The sequence below is a fragment of the Dermacentor silvarum genome, chromosome 7 (assembly GCF_013339745.2).
Source record: "Dermacentor silvarum isolate Dsil-2018 chromosome 7, BIME_Dsil_1.4, whole genome shotgun sequence".
In the NCBI taxonomy this organism is placed as follows: Eukaryota; Metazoa; Arthropoda; class Arachnida; order Ixodida; family Ixodidae; genus Dermacentor; species Dermacentor silvarum.
Window position 1 is genome coordinate 65,536,839 of NC_051160.1, and position 21,385 is coordinate 65,558,223.

A 21,385-nucleotide genomic window follows, 5' to 3' on the forward strand; every position below is an offset into this window, starting at 1 on the left:
AACACAAACGCGCATCTCTATAACATTTTGGTAGGGAGTGTCCAAATTACGAAATCTAATTCAGTATAAATACTGAAAAAATACCGGATTCGAATATCGAACCTTCTATTATAAAATGTGTAAGGTTTTCGGCCATTTTCTCGCCTCATTGCCGCCGCATATGTGTTTGTACGCTGCATCGCGCAATAAATTGCGCAAACGTATGTATACCACCGCTCCTCCCAGTGTCCCCTGTAAAAGCAATTTGAGCGCCGCGCGCATCTTCGGCTTCTCGCTTTCTGTATACTCGCTATATACTAATTGTCCGGAGGCGTCAAACAATGTGAAAGAAATGTGTACTTACGCTTTGTCAAGTGCCGAGTGAGTCAAACAGATACGAGCAAGCTGAACACGTGTATAGGCATTTGGGAGCGAAAATTAAATAAAAATGGCTGGCGGCGGAGGTAGCGGTGGCGGTGGCGGCGGCGGACACCATCGCGAGCCGAAACGGCTATTGGGATGAGCCCATAACAGCTTAAGCTGTAAAAGGGGTGAATTAGTCACTTGGTTGCCAAGTGAACGTGCTAGTCGTAAATCAAGCGAGCGCTGTTCTCCATAAGTTCGTTACAAGTTATTAAAGCTTTTTTTTCTTTACGAGGTAGTGTACTGCGTATGTTTTGGAGTAGCGGGAGGCTTTAAGGCGGTGGTCCCACTCCGGCGGCACGAGCCCCCCGCTTTCAGTACTTTTGGAGTAACCGTGGCGGATCTTTTACTTAGGATATAAAGTTGTGGTATATACCATAACAAGCTTAATTCTTGTAGATTCCAACTATATATAATATAAGGAAATTGATTAATGTGATTTAGAAATAAATGCTCAAGAACAAGCATGAGATACATGGTTTTTGCGAACTGTGTCTCAGTTGTGACCATATTTAGAAGAAACTACCGCACTTACTGCATTGCGGCTTGCTCTGTAGCTTTAGGACATATTTATCTAGTTCCTAGACGTAGCAAATTAATTTTTAATTTTAACTTTTTGGATAATTTGCTTTTGAAGATTGCCAAATATTGTAATCTTGTGTTGTAAACAGCCCGACAACTACGTGCTCAAGGAAGCTAAATTTTGGATAAAGTAGAGTTCAAGGAATTTCCATTTAGGACACAAAATTTCATTCATGTAACTTTATTAGTTTTAAAGCGCAGCTTCGCAGCTTTATTACCTTCCCGCAAAACTGGGCAAAAATAAAACCAGAATTCTAAATATTGCTTATTTTCGGCCGCATTATTAGGAAAACTAATAAAGTTACACGAATGAAATTTTGTGTCCTAAATGGAAATTCCTTGAGCTCTACTTTATAAAAAATTTAGCTTCCTTGAGCATGTAGTTACCGGGCTGTTTCCAACAGAAGATTGCAATATTTGGCAATTTTCAAAAGCAAATTAACCAAAAAGTAAAAATTAAAAATTAATTTGCTACCTCTAGGAACTAGATAAATATGTCCTAAAGCTACAGAGCAAGCTGCAATGCAGTAAGTGCGGTAGTTTCTGCTAAATATGGTCACAACTGAGACACAGTTCGCAAAAACCATGTATCTCATGCTTGTTCTTGAACATTTATTTCTAAATCACACCAATCAATTTCTTTATATTATATATAGTTGGAATCTACAAGAATTAAGCTTTTTATGGTTTATACGACAACTTCATATCTTAAGTAGAAGAGCCGCCACGGTTGCTCCAAAAGTACTGAAAACGGGGGGCTCGTGCCGCCGGAGTGGGACCGCCGCCTTAAGGAAAGGCCGCATCCACTACACAGTTGAATTGTCATTCTTTCATAAAAAAGCGACAAAAGTGAAGTAAATCGCTAGGCTGGAACTACTGTTAGTATAACTATAACACTAACAATCGCTGTTCTAACAATAAATTGCGCTTCTCACTTGCCCATATTTTTCTCGCGCACTGCATAGTGAGGGCTTCCACCTTGGCCGCATGGAGGCCTTGAGGGATCATTGACCAGTTTGCTGCGCCTATGTTCACGTGACGCTTAAGGCTTACGGGACGCTGTTTTATTGCGATAGCAATTACATGGACACTCCAAGCGCATTGCAGCCGTCGCCGTGATGTTCCATATGAAGTCAAAACACGATAACGTCGCCACGCGCCGTGAGCTGTATGTGAGGGGAAGCATGCGAGGGTCCGCCGACGCGCAGGTCATAACTCGCGCGCGCAGGGAGAAATTCGGTGCGGAAGCGCGTTGTCTTATGTCGCGCACGAGGCATGAGGGGGGGGGGGGGGGGGGGGGGGGGAGCCTAGTGAAGGGGGGAGGGGGGGAGCCTAGCGAAGGGGGGGGGGGGGGCGTTCCACTCCGCGGCGGCTGCTGCTTACGCGGGTGCCCTATCTTGACAGCGATCTGCGATGTTTACAAAGTACGCCCAATGCCGGTAGCTTCGTATGCGCTGCGCTTTCGACGTTTGGTTGGCGTTGAAGCGAGACACAGCATGAAAGTTCATTGGCTCGCTGCGGCTGGCGCTCTTTATGACTGCCGTGTTTTGACAGCGAGTTTCCGCGGTCATCGAGCGAGATGTCTTCATGTTTACCTGTGCGCGCGTGACGCCGTGCTTGTTAATTTAGTTAGTAAGCGAATGTTTGCAAGTTTATACGGCCGATAAAACTAGTATCCTTACTTCGTAGAGCTGTGTACTAGTTTGCTATCGCAATCGATGCTTCGCCTTTTGGGCGAAACTGCGACTTTTTGTGCAGGTCTCTCCGATTCCCCTACGTGACCATCGTGGTGATGTGCGCCAATAACACGTCACTCAGCTCTCACGCGATCACCGAGCCGCTTCCGGCTTTCCGCTCGAGATCAAGTCCTATTCAGTCAAGTCAAACTCAAAGTCACTTTAATTCAACATCCCGCACTAAAAAATCCAACAATGCTGAGGGGTGTAGGGGAAAAGCCATAGAAGGCTTGAGCACCCCCCCCCTTCCCCCCCCCCCCAGAGGCCTACACCCTGTTTAAACACTCAGGCAGCACGATGCAGCAAATGACAGCATCCGGTTGCAGTCTACTCAGAAATTAAGTCTCTGTAGAAAATACTTAAAACGCATAGAGCGGTTCATTTACAGTATATAAATCGAGCAAGAATGTCAACAGACAAAAAAGAAAGGCACAGGCATTAAACAAAGAAAAACATGAAACTATAAAACCAAGTTTTCTTTACACAAATTCCAAATTGTTTAGTATACTTGGTAACTTGCACTTTATTGTTTGTTGACCATATGTGGTCCTTGAGAAGAGAATTTTCCAGTTTCCTTTGGTGCGTATGATATGTACTTTTGTTCGTTTAGTGAAATTTGCTAGTTGTGGGAGAAATAGGTCATTAAGTTTAACGCCTACATTATAGCGGTTCATAAGAATGGATTTATATAAGTGAAAAAATCACCAGCTCTTCCCCTGTCGAGAAAATGGGGATAAGCAAAGCGTGTCGTGTGTGTATCTGACCTTCGTGGTGATTTTCTTTCTTTCGGTTTCTTTCTCGCTCTCTTTCTTTCTCTTCATCTCTCTCTTTCTCTCTCTAAGTCTTTTGTTGTGTTTTAGTTTTTTCTATCTCTTTTCTAGGCTCTTTTTCGCTTCCCACATACGTAGGACCTTATTGTCTGTTCTGTCTAGTCCTTTCTCTAACACGGTCTTAGTTGCCATTTGAGGACGTCGTTTCAGGTTTCCTAGCCATTCATCTGTGTCTTCTATGACATCACTTGCTTCCTTATCTCTAATTTTTCTAAACGCATCTCATTCAATTATCCTTAATGCTTTGCCTTTCCTTTATTGAGAGCCCACATTAAAGGTGATTTCAATAATATAGTGATCACTGCCCATATGTTCCTGCGTGTTGATCCAATGCGTTTCGATTATATTCTTAGTGAATGCAAGGTCAGCAGTGGTGTCTTTGGAGACGCTGTTTCGGATCCTGGTTGGGGAGAGGGGGTCCGTTACTAATGTAATTCCCTCTTGTTAAGCGTCAATCCAGAGATTTCGACCTTTGATATTTTCCGTTGAACAAAAATGTTGTGTTATAAATGCTAGAGTGGGCGGTGTCTAAAACATGGAGACCTTGACGTCTACAGTTCACCCGCCGTAGTTAGCGGTCTGCTTACGATCGTTATTCGAATGACGGTTTCCTCTGCTACAGTTCCAACTGGTCATTCTAGTAGGACACTAATTGTCCACGCTTCGCGTTTGTCGGCGACTCACCGGACGTCGAAGGACAAGCCGCAGGTGGTGTCCCTGTAAGTGGCGCATGCATTCCTGAATGCCTGGTAGCTGATGTCGTTGAGCGACCCGATCACAGCTGCTTTGTACACGCGCACATGCGTGTATATCACGATGTCGCACGACTTGTCGGGCGGGAAGAGCTGAGCGATTGCCGCCTGCGTCCCCACCGAACACAGCAAGGGAGGAGGTGGCGTCGTCGTAGTCGTTGTAGTTGTCGTAGTCGTTGTGGATGACGTAGTTGTCGTTACTGCGCGGCCGCGAAAGAGGATTTGCGTTGGCGCAAGAAAAAAAAAGGTGTTTGGGAACAGCGAAATTATCGAATAGAATCGATTGTAAACGTTCGATAAATTATGGATTGTAATATCAAATGGACTACAGAATATTTTTTTCAGATTCGGAGCGTAAGAAAAAAGACAAAAATGGCGACATCAAGTTCAGTTTATAGTTCTTTACACTGTCTCCGTGTTTGGCCAAGTTTTGATTGCATATTATGAGGAATTGATTCAGATGCAGAGTCAAGCCTGTCTCCGGGAGAAACAACCCGCAAAAAATCTATGGTTTCTGTATGGGAACTCGAAAACGGGCCGCATTATAGCATGCCGGATGTGACGCATTAACTCAGACTGGGCCAAACCATAACCAAAACGTCCGCTCCCTGCTTCAGACGGAATAGTGTATCTTGCGCGTGGTTGAATTTCCAAGACGTCGTCGCATATGTTAATAGCGAGTAGTGTGATCGCAACATCTCCCTGCGCTCCGCGTGCAGTGCTGGGCTTGACGTCACTTCCGCTTTCATCGCATAGCTTTTAAGCAGCACCATATAGGGATGCCTGTCGGCTGTTAAGTGGCAACATGAATGCTATTACTGAAGAAACTGGTGCGGTTCGGTTGCTTAGCGTTACGCTTTTGCCACGTGCTCTGTGGGGTAAATTATAAGGTTTTCAGCTAGATGACGTGTGGCAAATCTTGAAAAATGCAAATACCCATCACGGGAATCTAACGACTTAGTATTATTCTCTGTAGTCTTGGGCAATGCCAAGTATCGCTTTTACATGTCATTATTGCAGTAAAATTATGATATCATGGAAAATAACCAAGTAAATATTTCTGCAGATTTCCCTTTGAACATTTTCTATTTAACTCAGTATTTTATATGTTGGATAATTCCTAATTAATGAACTAAGCTCACAGGAAAACTACTTTGGCTTTCTCAAGGGGACAGTGAGCAATACTGAGTTGGTCCCATCCTCGTGGTGCTCACCTGCATTTTCTAAGGCTTGGTAGAAGTTACCTGAAACACACTCTACTGCTAGACTCTACCAAACTGGTTCGTCGGATAGCAATATACACGGTGTGTGAAAACTTGGCGGAATGAGCAGATATTCTGAGTTCCGCTGTTTTTTTTTTTTTGTTTTTGTTTTTTTTTGCTACCAGATAAAAATTGAAACAGTTTTACGAGTGCTAGCAAATCACCCTCATCATTAAGCACCGAATTCCCCGACCATCACAAGAAAATCCGAATGGCTCACTTGGCCTTGGAGTCGCAATAGGAACCGGCAAGGCCGCTTCTCGCGTTGGTAAGACGGGTGGCGGCGCTGTCCCCCGCAGCACAGGAACAACCTATAGAGAAGTTAATGTCAACATTCATTCTCTTCGTTACGGATGCACTAAAAGTGTCTTACACATAAGGATTCCAACAATCTTTACGAATTTAACCAAGGATCACCGAAAAGCAGGGAACTTCGTCTTTTTTTTTTCTTTTGAAGCGAAGCTTTATTTGTTAACCCTGCCGGACTTTCCTGATCGTGGCTGCTGGGTGCTGCTGCTGTCTTGCGCCTCATAAGGTTATAATTAGGTCATAATTAGGTCAAATAGGTCATAATTAAAGAATTACGTCCGCGACGGTGAGATCGAACGTCAGTCCCCCAGTACAGCAGCCCCATGCACTAGGCAACAATAGCACCTACACTTCTATCGTGCCAACGCCAACTATACCTCTTTGAGATAACGGCCGCCTCCGTCACATTACGTGGCACGGGTGCGTGACAGCGCATGCGCACGCGCCTGTTTTCTTTGCGCCAATGACGCGGAAGAGAAATGGGCACATTTAAAACGTTTGATTTGCATGCAGATTTTCGAAAGCTTAGCTTTCACGTAGATACCGAAATGTGCGTTGGATCTGCATAATTTTTTTACATGCAGATAGTTTTTCTTGGTTGTGGCAATGGGAGGGAGGGGGGGGGGGGGGGACGTATGGCTGTGGTGTGTTTATAGCAGCGTGATTATTAGGTGTTCGGCCATATAAGAAGAACGACTGAACTGGATGCAACCGACGAGTCATTTGCGGTTCGATTAATGCGGCAAGTATAAAGGTACGATAAATTTGAGAAGCTTCCACTTGCGCTCTCAAAACCCGGTTCTCACTCATCACGTAGCCACAAGTGCACCTATGAGGCGTGTACGTGATAATGCGAAGTCGCGGGCTCTATTAAGGGTGTTGTCAGTAGTTTGAACGAAGAGCGACTCTAGATAAAGCCACAATGGCGCATTTAGGTCAGTCACAAACACGCTTGCGCCATCCTAACAAATGGTGCATCCAGATGCTTTCACGTGCTCCGCCATAAGGCATTTGTCGACGTGTTTCCCTTCTTTACGTTATTTTGATGCTGCTTGGAACGTCTCTTTAGATTTCTTGTCACACCTATGCACACAAATTTTCAATCTAAGAATGGTATCTTGCACACTATACATCAGGTGTATAGCATCTCTCATCATTCTAACTGGAGAAATACCCTTAACAGAATGGACTGCAATCTTCACGCCATCTATACGAAGTCCCCTCATCCAATATTCAAGGTTACATAAGCTGTTTCAGCGATGGCCATTTCATTTGTGTTTTGTAAACAAGAGTGTCATGCGAGCACCGAAACGTCAGTTTCGTCCTTGTTGGTCGGTGACAAGATTTATAATTTCTATACTATGACTGTAACTGGCCAGACAAACCATCAACTACATAAAACGTAATATGTCAGCTAATCCCCGGCTTAACTATAGTTTTGAGGCAATCTACAACCGGTCTTTAAAACATTTTAAGAAGGTTGGTCTAGAAATATCATTGGGAGGATACCTAAGTAGACCCTATGCCTGGCCTATCGAGATCACATTTTCTAAACGCCTCGAAGCCGTATCAAGAAGCTGCTGTAGCAGTAGACTTCAAAGGTTTATGATAATCTGAAAACTCATTTTCGCGGGTTCCAGTGAGTCAAAGATGAGAGTTCCAGTGAATAAGCTGGTGTATGACCCAAGCTTTATTTCGATAGGCTTCCGGCAGTCTCAGCCAGCTGAACGTTTGGCTTCTCCCAGATATATCCTGCTATCGCTTTCAATGCGTCGCCATTTGAGCGAAGCAGCCAGTTTCTTAAAGGTTACTCGCAGTTGACGACGTTTGAAGAGACCTTATGTTGAGGATAAATCAAAGCTCAACTCACCAAGGACACGTTGCTTTTCCCGCCGCCGCCGCCGCCGCCGCCACCGCTTCCTCCAGATGGTCTTGCTGCACCTTCGTCTTCAACCATGTCAGTGTCTGACAAATGAGAGCAGAATACGTTTGGATAACTCTCGCTGCCGATTTCCAATGACCAAAACAAACAGCTTCTCATTGCAGGCCGTGAAATCCGTGCCCGTCGCTAGATAGAAGTGGCGATTATAATTGCCTGTTTCCACACCGTCGCGAAGGAGCTAGTGCGATAAACTGCTCAAAAATAAGACTGGCGTTTTGTTTTCACTCTTTCTCAGCTTGAAATAGAAAAACACGTCCTGCGAGAATGACTTCTAAAGACGAAAGAATTAAAGGCCTAAAATGGTACGCTTGCAATGATTGGTCACTATATAGAAGCCTGCAAGAAGTTATCGGCGGAAAACTCGTCATTCTGACGACCTTATTATCGAATCGCCCTCACGTGGTACTCCATCCCCACACAAGAAAAGTTCCCGGCAGCACGGCACTTCAGCTAACGTGCTTACTCAAATTTTGTGACCCTCCACGGCTCTTTCTGCGCGAAAATTATGCAACCAGGAGCTCTGGGCACTTAATGTAGTGGAGTGGAGGCGTGTTTCTCTATATAGCTACTACTATTCCTAGACAATACAAAGCACAGTGTCTCCTTGACTGGAGGAGTGGCACTATGGGGTGGGCAGCCTTGAAAACGCATGCAAACGCTTGCACGAAGGTTCCCTACTCTGTGTCAACCAAGAAATTCGAGTAGATGCTACGTTGAGAATATGCGGGTAACAACAATGCTTCATCAAGAAATACGTGCCATATATTCTTATTGAAAACAACCCCTGTTCCTCATATTCCCTCTATCCTTATATGGCTGTGATCATATACGATCGTGTGATCATATGTCTATGACAACCCATATGTTCTTGATTCTTCACCGTCGCTACAGCGTGACAATATAAATAAAATTATGGTACGGCGCACATAGTATATCTTTAATGAGTAGTCCTGCGTAGGCAAAGACGCTTGGAAATGAAGCATTGATGATGCGCTTATTCAGCCAGTTCATAGACACAAATCTGCTCGCGGCTGACAAACTGTAAACGTCAGGATTCGGAACATGTCCGTGCTGTTCTTAATTCTGATGCGACAGGTTTAGCCCATGCATTTAACTCTGTCGATGCGTAACGTAGGTTTACTTGACACAACGTTGGGTGCCCAAATGTGTGCGCGTCACGAGCTCGTGGTGCAAAATCACCGGAAGAGCCTTCTCGACCCGTAATACAGGCATCAAACCAATAGATGCCATCGCACTGCTACCTTATTAAGGCCGGCTTCGTGTGCTCTACCATGAAGCATGCCGGGTTTGGGTGAAGAACCTTAAAAGCCCTCGAATTTCATTTCCCCCTTTTCTTTTGTTGTATGGCATTCTTTACTGGTGCACTCAAAGGGCATGGTGCCTTGGTTTCAAGCCAGGTGAGGCACAGAGCTTGTGAGGGCATGAATACAGTTCCGGTGTCATACCAGCAGACTGCCTCATTGATAAATGTCCCGAGTGCAATCAGTGAAGCACTTTTTTTTTGTTATGATAGGATCGACCAGGTCCCTGAATAAAGGCTCTCCGCAGCCTTCCGAGTCGTATTCCCTTGACGATGGCTGCGGAGCTTAGGATCAGAGATCCACTGATAAGTAGGCAGCAATGCAGCTGCTAGGTGCTTTTCCAGCTTGTACTGTTCTGTGAAGCCTCGCTTCAGCAGCCCGGTGTCGGCACCAGCTCAAGGGTCTTAGTGAGCAGAGCTCATGATGAGGCTCTCTTTATGAAGGTGTGCTACGATAGATATTGTTACCAGATATTATGACATTATATGATGAAAGAGCCGGTGCGCGATGTGCTAGATCACGGGTCCTAAGTGCTGATGCACGAAATGCCCACACGCGGTTCCGAGGAGACGACGCTCGATTCGCTTAGTCGCGCAGCCAGAGCTGCCAATGTGCGAAATGCCTAGCCCCGGTCCGAGGAGTCGATGCTCGACGTGCTTGATTGCCTAGTCGGTGGAGCCGATGCACGAAATGGCTATCCGCGGGTCGAAGAATTGCGTACGCAATACGGTTCGTCGCAAATTCCGAAGGATGCTCGAGAGGCTTAGCTACGTGTCCGAGGATTCCACGCGCAATGCCTGGTCGCGAAGTCCGCGTCGCCGATGTTCGGAATGCTTAGCCGCGAGTCTGAGATGCCCACAGGCATTGGTCACGCTTCTATGAAGTCCGCGTAGGCGTAGCGGCCGTTTTGACACTGGTCGAGATTACGGAGACGGTCGAGAGCTCGCGAGCAGAAGACGCCCCTACGAAGCGAGTGCCAGACCAATGACGAAGCTCGCTGGAGTCATGTGGCGTGTGCGGCAAATCGGAGATTTTGGAATTACCTTCGATCATTTTCTTTTCGTGCTCTTGTTTCTGTGGGCAGGAGACAGCTGAAGTGGCACGTTTGAAGCCGGAGAAAGGCGCTTTCTGACGAGACCAAGATGCCGGCGCACGGTTGCGCCTTTCCGGAGATATTGTGGCTTGGAAAACACCGCTTGGTCGTGATTTCCGCGAAATTTTTCACTACCTTTGCTGATGCAACAAATGTTTTAGAGCACTTCTACGTGGTTATCAGCGAATATATTTCGGATTCAGATAGAAAGAGAAGTAAGGAGACTGAATATGTGATTTTTAAAAAATCGTATTTCTTGTCATTTTTTGCGATTCGAAAGCCGCTCCCCCCTGTAATTAAAACTGATAGAAAGAGAAGTAAGGAGACTGAATATGTGATTTTTAAAAAATCGTATTTCTTGTCATTTTTTGCGATTCGAAAGCCGCTCCGCCCTGTAATTAAAACTGCCAGTTAAAATCAATCTGCAGCGTTCTGACATTACAGCGTCACTTATAGCCAACTGTGGCTTTTAGGGACGCTGAAGAAAGAAAAGAAAAGGGGTCTCAGTACGCGCTGGAGGCACTGCACCATTCTGACTTCCCTTTCCCCTGCTTTTTTTATTTTTTTTTAATTTTTTGTCCAGTACAAGCCTACAAAAAGAACTGCTCTACTGCAACGAATATAGAGACCTCGCCATCAGCGTGTTCCTATACATACTAAGTACATTTGGCGTGTGAGATCTCACCTCTTAGGGCCACAAATACAACCATAATGATGATCAGTATGCTCGCCAGGAGCATGAGAAAACCGCACAGCAGGGCCCAGCTCTTGTTGTGCGACCTGAAGTCCGTGGAAAATGAGCATAGATCACACGGTGTAAGGGGCATCATTATGTATTGATCACTTCTTTGTGCATTCTTTTTTGCCCCACAACATTGCCTCACGTGCCCACTCATTGCGGGGATATACCGCTAAGCGGGACAGATAGATAATAAGTCGTGATGGCAAAAAAAAAAAACGACAAAGGAAGTCCTACCAAACTCTGTCCGCACAAAGTAGCCGCATCAATTAGTGAACAAGTTGACGAAGACAGCCGTTCCACGCACGGTTGGTACACGCTCGCTTCTAATCCCCATTGAAATGAAAGATTGAAATCCGCGATCCTCAGAACCTTCCTTCCGCGACCTCGCACAAGAAAACTGATGAGACGAGCGTTTCAATGGCAGTTGATCTCAATGGTCACTGTAATCAAAGGTTTGATTTCCGTATTAGACAAGTCATTGCGAATCGTTTCCGCGTGGGAAGGAGCAATTCAGCTATGTGGTACGATGAATATATGTGCATTGACGTTCGCTAATCACCCTTAGGGGGATAGTACAACACAACTTTAATCCGCATCATTCGGCTACGCCGTGCAACTCTGTTTTAACTACGTCATTAGACACGTAATGTTTTATCGGAACCTCCCACTGAGCCTATCAGGCGAGAAAGCCAGCCAGCAAGCCAAGCTGAAGTCGAGAGGAAGGCAAAAACAAAGCAACTTTTGTTTTAAAGGAAAGGCAAAAAGTGCGAGAGATTTCCCTCTTGACAGCGATTGAGATATATAGCGACGTTAACCAAAGGGCCAACATGTTTTCTTCGATAAATGTATCTACAGGAGCCCTTCACAACGGGTACGCGTCATTGAAAGGTGTTGACACGATATTTACGACGTAGAGAGACTCATTTACCGACGTTCCCTCTTACAAATGTTTTAGATTTATTGTTCGCCACGCGAGCAATCTTCCTCTACGCAAAAATAAATTTCCATTTTCACTGTCTCGCGTGGCGTTGCAGTGCTTGCAATGGCAGGCTAGTCCTTCGTGAGAGACGAACAGAGCGGAGGCTCTCTTGTTGCAGCGTCTGCACTGCTCCTCATGTGTAACGAAAACTAATTAGCCCAACTTCGAACTGTCGTGATGCGTAAACTCATATCTCATGTGCACAACACTTAACCCAATTGGCAACTTTTACTCGCCCACTCACATGGGAAGATGTGAGCATGGAATCGTGTTGAGGTATCTCCTCCTACACATAACTTTACTAATTACTTTTTCAACCCAACTGCGTGTCAGGAAAGCGCCACTTCAAGTTATTGCTATATAAACGATGCATTAGTGATTTCAGCAATGCGTTTCGTATATTTGTGCGTAAGGTCATGCGACACCGGTGGCGCGCGAGTGGGCACAGTGTTTCGTACTGGTGGTGAGAAAATATTGTGACCCATGGGATCGTTTGGGAAAATGCATCAACGCGACATCTCGTATGAACACTTTTTATGTGCCTAATTGTATGATGTGACTCACAACCAAATTTTTTAGGTCAGTTACTGTAGGCTAAACATTTTAACTTAGGAAACGAAGATGCATGGTCAGTGCCAGAGGCGTGTGATCTTAGTGGGAACCGTTATGCTGCATGTACTAGTTCCTAATCTCTTCCCAAGACTTCGATCAAAATGCGATGGCGTTACATGTATTAACTTCTCATTTAGGTTTCCTTTCGTACGCAGGGACAACTGGCGGAAAAATAATCTCTTGCGTAAAAAATGTTGGGGACATACGTATATATCGAGTTATCGCTAGCATCCAGGCTTCTGCGGAGTAAATGCGCGTGAAACACAGACCGTGTTCTGTGTCCGATTGAGATAAAATAACCCTTGCAATACAAAGCGTTCACTTACGTATCTCTTCCTGTAAATGAATACAAAACGTAATGTGAGTGATATCACACGTCCTTCAAAGTTAGAGTAGCAGTCTGGGTCAGTTGGTACATACTGAATATTAAAAACCAGTCAAAAGACGAAGGACAGAGAAGAGACGTGGCACACACGACGACTGGTCAAAGTTAGCCACGCAATAATTGCTCTAATGGCATATAAAAACATTTTCACCATGGCAGAGATATTTTTACCGCTAACAGTGATTTCGGAAGCGCCATGCTAATGCAGGAGCCGGCAGAAGGCCAGCGCCACCTACATTCCGCCACCCAAATCCCGCGCCTCATCGTGAGTTTACGTGTGGAGAAGTGCTCCCGCCCGGTTTTGTCAGCCGATAGTCGAGAAAGGAATGGCTTGATGGAATAAGAGAGCAGAGCCAGACTGACTGCTATAAGGAAACCGCAGATATCCAGAAAAAAAGCCAATGCAAGCCCCTCGGAGCTCGCGACGTCACACCCCATCAAGAAGATTTTTCTAGAATGTCGAAGACGAGAGCCCCAACAGGGAAACCAAACCGGCCAAAATTGGAAAAAGAAAAGTCGGTCTCAGTAAGTGAAGCGTAATCTTGACAGCAATTGGTTAATCGTGGTCCCGTTTTTCACTTAGGTCTGTCGTCTAATACCGTCTATCTTAAAAATTGGCTGCTTTAAGTATCAGGCAACGAACCGTATTCAAGATGTACCTTTTTTTTTTGTTCTTCAATTATTTACACACTCATAACCGATTTGGAAAGTCACGACCGCGGAAAATATTTTGATAGCAAAAAAATAGCAGATCTCCACGACGGTCTGTTCCACAATATGTAAGCAGGCCAACACAGCATTCGACGATATTCGGAAACTGCCAAAATAAAAAACACGTTTACATCGTTAACATTTATGGGAAGCCAGTGTTCAGAAACACTTGAAGCACGGCTTTGAAATTAGGCTAAATCATCGTAGTATATTAAGCCAGCAATATTGTAGTGCAGGCGTACCTCCTTAGACTACTCTACCTGCTTAATGTGTAGAAAAAATAAGCTTTCCCGAAATACGTCCTCGCGCACCCAGTTGGCATCTAGGCCATTAATTGTGCCTTACACTCTGTATTTGGGGCAGTTCCCGAGAGCCCAACACAACAAACCGAATAAATGCCTATCTACTGCAAATAAATTGATCTTTCGGAAATTGCTTGGCGATTGCCTAGGTGTCTGTAGCAAACATACAACGTCAGTTCTTTCGACCCCTTATAGTTATTATAATACTTCTTTCCCATCCCAAAGACACCACAATATGCAAAAATCAGGGCTCGCTAACAATCCCCATCTAATTAACCCATATCTTTCTGTAAAATCACAAACTTGTAAAAGTAAACAGCAGGATACATATACTGTGCAGACCCTCTGAACCTGCATCGCTTAAAAGTTGCCAGCCGCCTTCGAAGCGGGACTTACGCGACCCACTACAGGACAGGAAGCACGTTCACCCACATCTACGCTAAAGCAGGTGAGCAGGTCAACTTACGTGAACTGGACGTGCCACTCGTGCGAGTGTGAGTATGAGTCCGATGAGTGTGAGTGGTGTGGGTACCTGCGCGCAAGGAGCAAAAAAAAAACACACAACGCCAACTCAGTTAATCACGTAGTACCTTCTATTAGTCGAAGCTAGAGGCACGCCGCCTGACCGTGACACGAACGGTAGATTTGCCGTGCAAAGAATTGGTCCGTGCATCAAAATGGAGTAGCATCACCTCTGTCGAAATCGAACAGCGGTTTTCCTGACAACGCGCACTCCTCTCACACTATTTTTGTGCCGGTAAAGACGATAATCTGTTCGGCAGTTGCCACTCGCCCCCCCCCCCCCCCCCCAAACCCGGCACTGCTAATGTGCCGATGTCAGCGTCGGGCCTCGCGAATAGAACATCGAGTGCCAGCAATCACCACCACCAGCTATCATCACACGCTTGCAAGTCGGCATGGAGCCAAGCACTACCAAGCACACACGTAGCTGCTATCACTTGACTGTTCGCAAGTCGGCACGGTACCTAGCACTACCAAGCGCTTGATTGTCTGCTATTACTAGACTGTTTGCAAGTCGGCATGCTACCTATATCACTACCAGGCGCTGGTGTGTCTGCTATCAATATAGACTGTTAGCAAGTCATCATGACACCAAACACTGCCAAGCGCCTGAGTGTTTGCTATCACAGCGCTGTGGGTTTAATGGCAAAATTTGTCAAGGACTCGCGTGACTGCAATCACTATACCACTTCCAAATCGGCGTGGTACCAAGCACTACACCAAGCTCTCATGTGCCCCTATATCACACAGCAATTCTACGTAAAACTACACTTCTCAATGCTTTGTTTCTGCCTAAGTACGAGCGTACACCCTTCGCGGTGCCTCGATCACTACAGTGTGGGACTTCATGCCTTCCGTACGCATAGCCGCATTATAAAACGGGCCAGCTGTTTTTGAGGTCTTTATAGTTATTCGCTTCCTGGCACTACGAATTCGCCTAATCACCGCGCCATCCTGCCAACAGACTGCACGCAGAGCGAGAGTTCCTTAAATACGTGAGCATGAAGTCCCGTGTGCGCTTTACACTGGAGCACAACAGTCGAAGCAGGATGTTTCCATTTTCCTCATTGAGAAGGTTCATACAGCAATGACATTCCATTTTGAACGTTACCTTCTCTCCTTCCTTTCTTCCCCTTATCCGGAATAATGGGTGCTTCTTCCTGCTGGGGGTAATTGTACGGGTCGTACCAGCCGTACGCGTAGTGGTGCTCGTACGGCTGCTGCTGGTTCGGGTCGTAGTAACCTGGACATGCAAAGGAGCCGGCATGGAGTAAAAGAGTTAGTGGCCCGCAGCGCTCGTTTACGCAATACGCAAAATTGCCGCGCGAGTGGCCGCTCGAGGCAATTTGCGTGTATTCGCTGGCATCTTTCACGCTCGGAAAAACACTTTTGTGTAGCACGTACTGAGAGACAGAAAGCTGTATCGGGAGTTTTTCAAGTTGCTCTACAATTTTCTCATTGACACGTTTCATCGAATTATAATAATTGAGAAGATTCAATCAAAACTAGTCTAATTAGGCGGAATGCAAAAATTATCTGAGTATCTCCCAGCGACGGCAAACAACATTACCTTGGTTCTGTCCAGCTACGTAGTCATTTGCATATTTTTAAAGTTTGGCCCAAGTTAAGGGAAACACCCTGTATAGCTAAACGAGCTGCTGCTACGGCTTCTTTCAAGAAGCAGCGTTTTGCTCTGGGACGTTGAACCTGATAAATCTTCTTACTTTCTTTTTCTCCCAATCAATACAGGCAGCGCTAATAGTCCCTGGCACTTCGTTGATCTCCCTACCGCTCTTTCATCCATATATCCGTCACTTTCGAGGAATGAGCTGTGTGAATGGCAGTGCCGTGATTAACCTACAGGTTGGCGCAGCATTGCTCACGCCTCTAAATCGACTGCATTAAAGGTCAGCAGGAACAAAAATGTTTATTCGAGCTATGTTCCATCATAATTCATCATAATTAAGTTGTTGCGTTTAAACGAAGACCTATATTCTTGTAAAAGGGGTCGCAGTATCGCGAGCGGAAGTAACTGTCGCGTGGCGTTCCTGTCAGGCCGTGCTGACAGGCCACGACGGAGCGGAGCATGCGGGACGACAACCCCACTCCTTCAGTACCAAACGCAAAGTGTTTTATTTAGCACGGGACGCCTTGCTCATGTCCAGACGGGCTATGTGCGAGTGAAAGGGCGCGAGGGGCGCGCGCTTTGTGAACGCACGGCGGAGAACAAACGCGCGTTCTGCGCCGTGCTCGCTTAACAGAAGTAGGCGTCTGCTTTACAATCGCCATATATGTAGAGCTATAGGAGGCTATGGTAGAGCAAACGCGCCTTCTTGCGCGAGAGGCCGAGGCACGTTTAGCTGTGGCACCAAGTGCCTATTTATATCAGAGGCTCCGGCAACAGTCACCAACGCCGCACGCATTTTGAGCGAACGCGGGCAAAACGCCGACGGCGTCAACAGTTCTGCGTGTTGCCGGTGCTGCTGCATGTCCAACTTTATACAGCTGATAAAGCTAATATCATTTACTCCGTATAGCTCTCTACAAATTTGCTATAGCAATTGATGCTTCGCCTTTCAGGTGAAACTGCGACAACTTTTTAGCCCGGGACGCCTTGGTCATGTCCAGAGGGCGCCACTGTTTAGCTGATATCTGATGACCACTACAATTCCCCCCGTCAAGTCACAAGTTCAAGCGGTCGGGTGGAACTACCCGATGGCCGCTACGGGTGCGCACAACACAATCACCAGCATCATGTGAAGGAGCAGGTGCTGCAGTCGGAGGGGGACGCTCAGTTGTTGCTGCAGCTTGTATTGGGCATAGAGGTTGAGTCAATGGGGTCCTTGATGACATTAGCACGAAGGGAACTAGATGTCTTCAATTTCGCTGCAGAACTATTCCATGCTCTGTCTCGACTACAAATGACCTTGGACGCTCAGCACGGCTTAAAAGTACGGCTCGAACCTGATCTGGACGAATCCCGACTTCTTCACCCGCTTGCAGTGACGGCAGATCTCTGGCCCGATGACGTTGGTTGAAGTCTTGAGCAGTCTTTTTCTTATAAGGTTCATCTCTGACTACTTGCGAGTGTGGACGAAGCTGCTCGTCCGTATTTGGCGACTCGAATTCTGAATATTCTGCCCATGATGAGTGAGCAGGGCTAAAGCCACTCACCCCGGGTGTGTTCCTATAGTTTAGGAGAGCCACGTGAGGATCTTTCGCCTGAGGTCTTTCACAGTACGGATCATCCTTTCCGCCTCCCCATTTGACGAAGGATAATAGGGGCTACTGGTGATGTGGTCGAAGCCGTAGGAGGCAGCAAATGCGGCGAATTCGCGTGAGGAGAAAGGTGTACCATTGTCCGACCTTACTTTTTGCGGTATTCCGTGTCGCGCAAATAGGTTCTTCAGCACATCAATGACCACTTGAGCTGTTGTGCTTTTTAGCGTCACCACTTCCGGGAACCGGAAATAATAGTCTACTGCCATTAAGAAGGTTTGACCGTTAAGGTCAAACAAGTCCGGGCCCAGATGTTCCCAAGGACGGCCAGGGAGGTTGATAGGGAGGAGCGGTTCCGCTGGATTCACTCGCGTAAGGGCGAATTTTTCACAACTGGCGACGAGTGAGGTGATCTCAGCGGCAATGCCCGGCCACCATCCAGATCCACAAGCGAGAGCCTTCGTGTGACTTATACCTTCATGTCCTTCGTGCAGAAGCGTCAAGACTGCTGGCCTCAGTGACGAAGGGATAATAAGGCGAGTGCCCTTGGTAAGAAGACCATCGCAAACGGAAAGCTCATCCCTCACTGATACATACTTTGATACGTGAGGAGGCATCTTTGACTTGTTTGGCCAGCCTTGCTGGTAGAACTAAATCAGCGCGCTGCATTCTCCGTCATAGCTTTGGGCTTTTCTGATATCCTGTTTGTTCACAGGCAGCACATCTGGAGCGGAAGCCACGACTTCTGTATTGAACAGTTCCACAGTGTTCACTGGATGCACCTTTGGAGGTGGCTCATCAATACGACGAGCGACACCGTAACCTTCAAGTTTCTCCAGTCCTTGCCGAACGAATTCAAGCAGCGGGATAGGTATCCGTCGAGGAGCACTGAGTGAGAAAGGTACAGCGTCTTGCTTTAAGCGAACAGTGTACTCATCTCGGAGTGTGCCGAGGCCACGGAACAGTTCGACATGAAGTGTTGGTTCAGGAGTGTTCACGACACCAAGGAATTTGACGACCTCAAGGGCCTGGATAGCCGGTGTACCCAGTAGTGGTACCAAAAGGGATTCAATGACGTATAGACGCTGAGAGCTTGTCTTCCCTTGCCAAAATATATTTGCTAGATACGAGCCCCGCACACGGAGAGGTTGTCCTCCGGGCCCTGTCAAGACTGCATCAACGTTGTCGAGCTCGGCCGGGACTCCAGGCAAATCACTTGGAACTGCGGAAACCTCATCTCCCGAGTCTACTTTGAATTTAGAAGTGTAATTGTCGACTGTGAAATCCACGAACTTGGCTTTGGCAGATGACTCCAGAGCGTGCAACTCGATGGCACTGAGTTTGGCGTGCTTCGACTTTCTGGAGTGACAAACTTCAGTAAAATGGCCTTTCTTGCCGCAAAAATTCCAGACCGAGTTCTGTGCTGGGCACTCTGAGCGCTCGAGAAACGCGCGACCGCAGTAGAGACAAACCCGAGCTTCGCGGTGGCAGCGTTCCGTCTTTGACTTGTTTGGCCAGCCTTGGTTGCAGAACAAAATCAGCGCGCTGCATTCTCCGCCACAGCTTTGGGCTTTCCTGGTATCCTGTATGTTCAGGGAGCACATTTAGAGCGGAAGCCACGACTTCCGTAGCGAAAAGTTTCGCAGTGTTCATTCACTGCATGCACCTTTGGAGGTGGCTTATCAATACGACGAACGACACCGTCACCTTCAAGTTTCTCCAGTTCTTGCCGAACGACTTCACGCAGCGGGATAGGTATTCATCGAGGAGCACTGAGTGAGAAAGGTACAGCGTCTTGCTTTGAGCTAATTGTGTACTGATCTCACTGTTTAACTGATATGTGGCGACCACTACAGTAACGATGACATTTTTGCGATACAGTTGCCATATGAAATCAAGTAATTATCTTTTAATGATTACCAGTCATGTTTTCAATTTAGGGCGCACGTTCCCACTAAGGAACTGAAGCTGGTGGGTGCTCAAAGCATAATCACTTTGTAGGTATCCCCCTACTAGTACCGCGTTTGGAGATGTTAGTCCTTAAAGTCTTCCACGAATTACATCCCTATTCAACACAGTCGAGCCCTGCACAGCGAAAGAAAGGCTTTCTGGGAATTTTCTTAGTGCAATGTCGGTGCACTTCGGCGCATGGCTGTTGAAGGATATCTCATAACTGGTTGTAGTCTCGGGTTATACCTACTTAGTAAAAGTACACAAGATTCGCTAGCTACCACGGCACGATTGTAACATGTTCCCCAGAGTATTCATTTGTAAGGTAAATAGCATGTAGAGTAGAGATAACGTGGGCTAGTACATGGTGCGCGATGATGAACGCGAACCACTACAGAAACGCAACAGCAACCGCACTTTCTGGATACTCCGCGGACCGCTGTGACAGCGGGCTCTTCAGCTTCAGTCTTTTTCTAGACTTTCCTTTTTTTTTAGAAATGATGGCAGCTGTAGCGGTATGTAAATATTACAACTGTTGATAACTTGACAGCTGATGCGTCTCCTTTAACGGAGGCGTGCGCGTGCACAAAACATGCAGGAAATGTTTCACAGCTTGTCATGGTTTAAATTTTATATCGTGGGCGTCGACATGTTGGTTACACAGGACGAGAAAGAGACATTGGGTGATTGAATCGCTTGAAGACATTACTGTTTTGGGACCAAGAGACGTCCCAAAGGCTGTAAACCGTTTTTAGAGTATAGTACTTTCCAAGAGGCGGTGCTTCGTGATCCTGGGTGGTCCGCATAGGTAAAATGACTGAACGAGAACCGCAGCACCCAACGCAATATGCGCAATGGCCTCTTGCACGAAGGTGCAGCTGCCTCGTGCAGCGAGAAACCATGGCAAGACATTGCCAAGGCTGAATGACAGAGGTGTTAAGGCATCTCATGAGCTACGCTTGAGAAGAAATCTTCCGCACTCACCCTGGCCTTCAGCCTGTCCTTCATGGTGTACTGCAGCGTATCCTTCAGCCATGTCTACTTCGAGGATGAGTCACGAAGAGGAGAAGCTGGAACCTGGTAGGAGCTGGCGGTTGAGAGACTGAGAGACCCAAGCGTTGAAGCCTTCGTTGTGAATCTCGCGGTACGAGGGGCACGAGGAAAGACAGATCTTCATCCTTCTTACTTCGCTGTAGAAGCACTCGCCGAAATCGGTCGACAACTGAGATCAAGATGCGAGTTTAAAAAGATCATTTCGCCTTCTTCGCCTTGTTCCTCAAAAAAGCACAACTCAATGAAATCAAGGAAAATTTATTTTTCTTACCTTGTGGGAGTTAGGGAAAATGGGGCGCCCGTTATTGCCGATGATGAACACCAGAGTCCCCTAACGCAGAAGAAAAAGAGCAGAGCGAATATCCCTCCCTGTCTGTGGCATGATATCTAATGAATATTTATTGTTCATGCTGATTCCTTTTCAACATGCCAATAGGGGACGTGTAACACAAATGAGTAACTAAATGAGCATCCATAAACAACAACATATTGGGGAAAAAACTTGAGATAAACTTAATTTATACGAAGAACGTGACCCGTGGAGAAGCGCGCACCTACTGAAATTTGTGAGACACCCATTACCTCACTCCTTTGCTTTACCTCAACTATTCTTTGACAAACCTTTATTTATATAGTAGTTAATGCAAGGCTCACTACACTAATACGTTTTATTCTATTTC